At 41.3% G+C, this 9,035-nt stretch overlaps 1 pseudogene; it reads right to left on the bottom strand.

Annotated features, from left to right (window-relative positions):
- Positions 1-1,536: 1,536 nt before the first annotated feature.
- Positions 1,537-8,682, bottom strand: LOC111139858 (annotated as a pseudogene).
- Positions 8,683-9,035: the final 353 nt, after the last annotated feature.

The following is a 9,035-nucleotide window of genomic DNA, read 5'->3' on the forward strand; positions in this document are numbered from 1 at the left end:
TCAGGGGTTGGGAAGGGTCAATTGTAAAAGGGCCGCATAAGGGAGTTTTTTGGGATTATGGAACTGCTCTGAATCTTGACTGTGGTGGTGGTTATGTACTCTATTTGTCAAAACTCATAGAACTGTATACTGAAGAGGGTAAAGTTTACTGTGTGTGAATTCTAAAATAAAATTTAAAAAAGAATTCAAGCTTCAGCAGCTGAGAAAAATGTCAAAGTGCTAATTTTAAAGATCACATAACACAAGTCCTTGTCCTAAGAGGCATTGGTTTTCAGCTCAGACCTCAATCAGAAAACTTCCCTTTCCACTAAAGGAGAGCTTAACCCTTTGGTAGTTGGCAGTATGGGAACACAGAAGATCGGAACTGAGAGCATATTCTTTAGGTGACTGACCAGAGAATGCAGGGAATTCATTCTAGAGGGAAAAGAAGCTTCTCGGCTGGGAGAATAGAGAGAAGTAGCATTCCTAGGTAATAGAGGTCTGCATCTGTATGGCGTATTGTAGGGAATTAACTCCTTCAAGAAGGGTCCTTCAGGTGAATTTTAAATAACCACACCAACGAAAGATTGAGTTTTTCTGCAAAAGGCCCAAGATATAAGAAAGTGACAACATACTGTTGATCTGAGTGGTTCAAGACAGAAGGGGCACAGTGGAGCTGGGGCAACACAGGGGTGCCTGGGGGCCTCCGTCAGATAAGCGAATCCCTTCAGCTCAGGCCATGATCCCAGGGTCCTGGGATTGAGTCCCTCATCGGTGTCCCCACTCAGTGGGGAGTCTGCTTCTCCCTCTGCATGCTGCTCCCCCTGCTCATGCTCTCTCTCTTACTCTGTCAAATAAATAAGTAGAATGTTTAAAAAAAAAAAAAAGGAAAGAACTGGGGCAGTGCAAAATGAAAAGTCAAACTGGAGCAGACTCTTCTCCGTGCTGTGATCCTTGTTAAGGGTTTCCACTCAGCGGGGAATTGGGTGTTTGTAGTCAGTATCCTCCTCGACACGCTGGTAAGGGGCAAGTGCGGTCATGCTGGAGGGCAGTGTGCTCCTTCCTGAGCTGGTTCCATCATTGTCAACCATTCTTCCCTTGCTCTCACAAAGGTTCAAGTTGAAACTCCCTTGGGGCGCCTGGGTGGTTCAGGTAGTGAAGCGTCTGCCTTTGGCTCAGGTCATAATCCCAGAGTCCTGGGATCAAGTCCTGCATCCGGCCCCCTGCTCAGCAGGGAGTCTGCTTCTCCCTCTCCTCTCTGCCTGCTTGTTTTCTCTCTCTCTCTCTGACAAATAAGTAAAATCTTAAAAAATAAATAAATAAAGTTGAAGCTCCCTTTTAGGTATGGTTGCCCATAAAGAGTTATTAATGAGAAGCAAGAAAATGGGGGAGTTTTGAAATATTGTAAATACTCCCTCTCTGGCCTCTGGGGTCCAAAAACTTAAGCTGTATAAAACGCAGCATCTTGTTTTTCAGTCAATGACATGACTGTGGACACGCAATCCAGACAGAACAGGGCAGCGGAGAGGTCTAGGGGTGCAACGGTGCCATTTCATTCTATCCTGGTCTCTGCTGAAGCTTGCTATCACCTGGTGGCAGTTTACTGACGTTGCCGGAAATAATTCTGGGGCCTGTGGCCGTCTGAGTCTTCCAGGACAGCAGGAAAGATTCCAGGAATCTCTGCTGGTTGGCAGTTGTCTTGATGGCCTGCTCTGGGGAGACTGAGCCAAGAATATACTGTACCCCCCAGGGAGTTACTTTCAACCTCTGTACTTCTTAAGGCTGGAACTGTCTGCCATTTCCCTGCCTGACCTAGCCCTCATTCCCATATTTCTCTGCAGAAGAATTTTAATTGGCCCCTGTTTGGGAAACAAGTTTCGAAGGATTATGGAAGCCAATTGGCAATTGCATTATGTTTGAATTCATCTCATTGCGGGATGTGTTATCATTGTTCTGTTTTATTTTGTTTTGTTTTACAGTAAACGGGATTAATTCATTATATTTGTCAGCAACTAGAAAGCTGGCCAATTATCTGTTAAGCCAGTCCTAGTTGGTGAAGAAAAAAATGCTGTTATCTTAAAATGTGGTGAACCTAAGCCTGCTTGCTCTCAGATCCCTTCCTCAGATTTCTGCTCTGCCGGCCTATTTCCTAGGTCCTTGTATCAATGAGATTCCAGCGGAGTTTGGCCAACAGGAGGCAGAATAATGATCCTCTGAAGATATCCACTCTTTAATTCCCAGAACCTGTGAAAATGTTAAAATGTGACATGGCAAAAGGGGCTTTGTAGATGTGATTCAGATTATGGACCTGAGATAGGGAGATTGTCCTGGATTATCCAAGTGGACTCACTCTAACCATATGAGCCCTTAAAAAGAGAACCTTTTCTTACTGGGAATGAGAGAAATGAGTCAGAAGGGGAAGTCTGTGAGATTGAAGCATGAGAATGACTTGATCTGCCATTGCTGGCTTCGAAGACAGAGGAAGAGGGCCACGACAAGCAATGTCGACAGCCTCTAGAGATTAAAAATCACCCCTGTTTGACATCCAGCAAAGAAATAGGGACATCAATCCTACACCCGCATGGAGCTGAATTCTGCCAACAACGTGACTGAGCATGGAACCAGATTCTTCTTCAGAACTTCCAAAATCAACTGCAGCCCTGCGTGCCCCTTTACTTCAGCCTTGTGAGATTAAACAGAAGACCCAGCTGAGCCATACTTCCTTGGACTTCTGACCTACAGAACTGAGGCCCCTGGGTTCTGTAATATCAGTTCTTCCTATTGTCCCTCCAACCTGAAAGTCCTAAGACCTTTGTGCTGTTGCAAATATCGGGGGTAATTTATATTTCTTGCTGGTCTTCTCAGCCTCTTCCATCTCCTGGGTTACCAGTTCACCAGTAGAGAGTTCCATCTGCTTTAAATACTTCGAGTGGTTTGAGTGTCCTGATTTGACTCTGTATGACAAGTATAGGATAATTCAGCTTTTTGGTAGTGATTGGAAGGGAGGGTACGATCATTTATTCATTCATTCAACAAACATGCACTGAGAATCTATACTATGTATATCATTGGTGAACAGGGAAGACAAGGTCCTTGACTTCAGTGAATTTGACACTGCAGTCCAGCAGACAGTTTTAATTAGTAACAAAAGTAAAGCATTAGCATTGTGACAAAAATCAAGTATCTGTAAGAACATAAAATGAGGAGTTCTTAAACTGACCTAGGAACTAGGGAAGGATTCTATAAAGAAGAGATATTTAATGAGAAGATTTCATAGGGTTCTCCAGAAAGTATGAGCAATAAAGTTGGGAAAAGGGTTTGCTGGAGAACAGGAGTAAAATAGCCCTGTTTTATTCTGCTGGAAATTTAATCAACAAAAAACTATTGGAACTAATAAGCAATTACAGCAAAGTGTCAGGGTACAAAGTTAATATACAAAAGTCAATTGTTTTCCTATATATGAGCAAGAAACAATGTAATCTGGAAAATAAAATGTTATCATTTATGTAAGCACCCCCAAAAAGGAAATACTCAGGTATAAATCTAACAAAATTCATATAAAATATTTATGAGGAAAACTACAGAACTAATGAAAAATATCAAAGAAGAACTAAATAAATGGAGATATTGCATGTTCATGGGTAGGAAAACTCAATATTGTCAAGAGGTCAATTCTTCCCAACTTGATCCACAGATAAAGTGCAATTCCAATAAAAATCCCAGCAAGTTATTCATGGATATAGACAAGCTAATTGTAAAGTTTATATGTAGAGACAAAAGACCTAGAATAGACAGCACAATATTGGAAGTGAACAAAAATGGAGGATTGAAACTGCCCAACTTCAAGATTTATGATAAAACTATCATAGTAATTATGATAAAGCTATAGTAATCAAGATAGTATGTTGTTAAAAGAATAGACAAATAGATGAATGGAACAGGAGAGCCCAGTAACAGGACCACGTAAATATAATCAACTGATCTTTGCCAAAGGAGCAAAGGCAATATAATGGAGCAAAGGTAGTTCTTTTCAACACGCTAGAGCAGCTAGACACATACATGCAAAAAAAAAAAAAAAAAAAAAGAATCTAGACACAGACCTTATATCCTTTACAAAATTAACACTAAATGTAAAATGCAAAGCTCTGAAATTCCTGTAAGATAATATAGGAGGAAACCTAGACAATCTTAGGTGATGATGCTTTTTAGATACAACACCAAAGGCATGATCCATGAAGGAAATAACTGATAAGCTGGACTTCATGAAAATTAAAAACTTCTATTCAGTGAGAGACACTATTAAGAGAATGAGAAAACAAGCCACAAACTAGTAGACAATATTTTCAAAAGATACATTGACAAAGGACTGTTATTTGCAACATAGAAAGAACTCTTAAAACTCAACAAGATAACAAGCAACTCAATTTAAAAATGGGCAAAAGGTCTTAACAGACACTTCACCAAAGATGATATGCAGATGGTAACTAAGCACAAGAAAAGATGTCCACATTGTATGTCATTAGAGAATTGGACACTGAAATGAAATATGAATACATACCTATGACCATGGCCCAAATGCAAAACACTGGTGACACTAAATGCTGGTGAGGATGTGGAGCAGTGGGAATTACCATTCATTACTGGTAGGAATGCAAAATAATATAAACACTTTGGGAGACAGGTTGGCAGTTTCTTACAAAACTAAACATTCTCTTTTATGATCCAACGATCTCACTCCTTGGTATTCACCCAAATGAATCAAACACTTATGTCTACACAAAAACCTGCACATGAGTGTTTATAGCAGTTTTACTCATAATTGCCCAAACTTGGAAGCCATCAAGGTAGATAAATAAACTGGTACATATAGACAATGAGATATTATTCAGTGTTGAAAAGAAATGAGCTGTCAAGCCATGAAGAGTGATGGAGGAAAATTAAATGTATATTACTAAGTGAAAGAAGACACTTGGAAAAGGCTACATAATGTATGATTCCAACTATATGACATTCTGGAAAATGCAAAACTGTGGAGACAGTAATATGATTAGTGGTCACCAAGGATTAGCGGGGGGTGGGGGGTTAAATAGGCCAAGCACAGAGGATTTTTAGGGCGGTGAACTATTTTGTATGATATCACAATGGTAGATACATGTCATCATACATTTATCAAAACCCATAAAATGCACAACACCAAGAGTGAATGTAATGTAGACTCGTATAAATCTAAACTATAAACTTTGAATGAAAATAACATGTCTGTGTAGATTCATCACTTGTAAAAAATGTGTCACTGTGGTGAAGGTTGTCGAGAATGGGGCAGTTTGTGCATAGGTGGGGGGGGCAGGAGGTATATGGAAATTCTCTGTACTTTTGCTCAATTTTGTTGTGAACCTAAAGAAAACTGCTCTAAAAAATAAAGTTTATTAATTTAAAAGACCCTCTTTGCTATTTTAGTGAAGAGCCAAGTTAAGTCCCATCTTTGACAGCTTTCTTGGCCAGTCTACCTGCTCTCAGAGCAATTCATTCTGGAACCACACTGTTGTTTGACCTTATTTGACTGGACACCAGAGCAGATGTCTTAAGCGGCATCTTTTTCACACATTTTTGAGAAGTGCATAAAGTGAAAAATGATTTTTTTTTTTGGCTAAATCAAATAGATAATGTACCCAACAGGTACCCTTATCAATTTAACACAGGATTGTGAATCCAACAATTCAACTTCTAATAACTTATTGTGAGAAAATAATCATTTAAAGAAATTCAACACAGGACAACCCTTTCGGGTCCCCTCCCTCCTCGGGAGCTTTGTACTATATCTATGCTATCGCTCAATAAACCTTGTTTCGCTGCTCACCACTCTGTCTGGTCTACCCCTTCATTCTTTGAAGTGGTGTGACCAAGAACCACAGGCACTGACAGAGAGAAAATCCTGGAACACCCATGCTTTAATAAAACCATCATTTTGCACCTAAATAAATTAATTAATAAGGAAGTCCAACATAGCATTGTTTAGAATAGTAAAAATAAAATGCAATTTAAATATTTACCAGTGCAGAATCAGTTATAAAAAACAAAGGGCATATATGCTTTTTAATAGTGAAAAATGTTGATGCAGATCTATATTTATTGACAGGGAAAGATGCCCACAGCATTTATTGCAAGAAAGTAGCAGGTTATAAAACCATATGCATATCTGTGTGTATTCCCACACAGTATCCCTAGGTGGTAGGTTTTGGAACGTATGCCAGTTATCAATTTATTGCTTTTCTGCTTCACATTCATACTTCATTCCTCATTCTGCAAAAATGGCGATAGCCCCTATATATTTTCCTTTGCCAGCAGATACATATGTTAAACTTTACCAGTATAGGGAGCTTGCTTTGTGGACAGAAGGGAGTTTCCTCCCTTGTTCCAGTGTACTGCTTTGGCAGGCTCGTGTCTCCAGAAAATTCCCCAACACACATACCCAACCTCTCCAGTGGTTTTGCAATTGAATGCTTCTGGAGCGACTCCTCCCTCTGATTAGCTCTCCCCAGCACCCTAGAGAGTAGATTTTGAGCCAGTTTGGACCACACAGCAACACAGTAACTTCCCTGCTGACCCAGGTTGACCACAACCTGCCCAACAAATCCTCTCCTCTGCTCTTGGTGGAGAGGGTCCTTGGACCCTCTATCTCAGGTCTTGGGGTTGGGGCTGCCCCTCATATCTGCCTTTCTTATATTCTTTAGAGCTCTCTTTTTCCTACTGGCTGACTCCTTATTTCTCCAATCCCCTGCCATAGTTAAGAATTCTTTATATTAAACTTTCCCCGTTCAAAAAAAAAAAAAAAGAAAGAAAGAAAAAGAAAAAGCCAGAACACAAAAAGCAAACCCTAGATAAAATTACCTGTAACTGTACTCTTTCTGTGATAACTACCATTTACACCTTGATGTATACACTCTAAACCTTTTCTCTTATGCAAATGTGTATGCATGTATTATATATGTATGTATATACTTATAAAATACATATCTCTGTGTCCACATATAGTATTTAAAACAAAAGGTAAAGCACATTGTATGGGTTATTTTATAAAATTTCTTTTTTTGTGTGACATTTTCTGTATCAATATTGACAATGGTTCCATTGGGATATCTATCTATATACCTTAAATTTGTTAAAATTTCCCCCTTGTCTGGGACATTTAGGCTCCTTTCCATCTTATATTACAAATGATGCTCCAATGAACAACTTCATGTCAGATATCTCTTGTTTATTCCACCAGATCCACTTTCTACTTTTTTCCATCCTTTTCTCAGCTCTGCTCTCCTTCAGGGAATAAATTAACTGGTTCCTTTGCCCTCTGGTTTCCAGTGTGGTTCAGCCAACACAAGGTCCTGCAGGAGATTGGAGACAAGGACAAGACTGAGATCAGGGTATTAGTCCCTGGCTCCCCCCTTCTGAGGTCTTCTAGAGCTGGCTGTGCTCCTCGACTGAAGGTCACTGTTCTCAACATGGCCAATCCTTTCTTCCCCTTTCTCAGAACCAATCCTTCCTTTGTCCTTTTTCCTCTGCACCTCCTCAAGCCCTGGGTACCTGCACCATCCCTGTGGTTTTCCTACAGCCCCTCCATTTCTTGGTAAGTGAACCCCACGTGAATTACCCTGGTTTGAGAGTGCCAGGTGTTCTCTTCCTAATACAACCTTTAAAACTAAATCTTTGTGGGACGCCTGGGTGGCTCAATTGGTTAAGCAGCTGCCTTCGGCTCAGGTCATGATCCCAGGATTCTGGGATCGAGTCCCACATCGGGCTCCTTGCTTGGCAGGGAGCCTGCTTCTCCCTCTGCCTCTGCCTGACACTCTGTCTGCCTGTGCTCCCACGTGCTTGCTCTCTCTCTCTAACAACAAAAAAAAAAACCCAAAACTAAATCTTTGTGTATGTCTTTCATTATATTCTTCAAGTAAATTTCTAGATGGAGAATTTGCTAGGACATTGAGTATACCTGTTTGGTTTTTTTTTTTGTTTTTTTGTTTTTTTGTTTTCTGCAAAAAAGCTTTATTTCCATTGGGTGTGTGGTTTGGGAGAGGGCTCCAGGTGGTTAAAAAGCTGCCTGTGGCTGCAGGGAGAGACTGGGGCAGAAGCCCTGGCATCAGGGGGTGGCCAGAGAGGCCCCTTAAAGGCTGCTGGGCTTCAGGGTTGTGCTTGAGGGTGAGTCTTTGGACACGATCCTAACCTAGCCCAGCTGGGGGCAGCTAAGCTGCGAAGGTGAGTCAGGTGGTCCCCATCTTTTTGATGCATTTCAACTCTTCACCCAGGAAGTGGTTCTTCAGGAAGTCAGAGAGATGGGGGTCTACACAAGCAGAACTCAGGGCACGAAGCTCCAGAAAGGCCTGGTTCCAGTTCTTCTCCAAAACCAAGGTGGCTTCCATGGCATCCAGGGCTTTATCACCACTCCAACTGGGAAGGTTTCTGCACGTCTTGGATGAGGGCATGGTTACTGCACGGGTTTGGCATCTTCCAGAGATGTTCAGTACCCTCCAGCTTCTCCTCATCCAGCCTGAGGAAGAAGGGGCCCACGTCATCCACAGTTACATCCTCATGGTTGAAATAGGAGCCCAGAGAGAGGTAGGTGTTGGAGGCTGGCAGAGGCATGTTGACCAGGCAGCTGATGGTGGTGGCCTCCATATGAGTGGAATAATTCTCATGAATCTGGGAGCTCATGGTGGATCCATAATAAGGAGCTAAACTCAAAATAGGGTGCTGGCTGGTCCCAGAGGCAGAGTTTGGCCGAGATGATGACTCCCAAGGTGGTGACTGGAGGAAAGTTTGGAGGTTGGTTGAAGACTGGTAGAAGGGATGTCGCTGGGTTGTTCCATCCAGACATTGTTGAGGCAAAAGACAGATCCCTGGGACCTCCCAGTACACTGCCTGAGTAAACCTGTTTTTAAGCTGTGTGAAACATGTTTTGGTGTTCAGTTTAGTTAGAATGTTTATAATCTTGGTGGTGTAAGACGTCACCTTCTAAAAAAATATGTAATCTAAACTCTGGGTTCAACCAGATGAGAATATACCTA

Source organism: Enhydra lutris, unplaced genomic scaffold (genome assembly GCF_002288905.1).
Source record: "Enhydra lutris kenyoni isolate GAN:26980312 unplaced genomic scaffold, ASM228890v2 scaffoldscaffold4, whole genome shotgun sequence".
Lineage (NCBI taxonomy): Eukaryota > Metazoa > Chordata > Mammalia > Carnivora > Mustelidae > Enhydra > Enhydra lutris.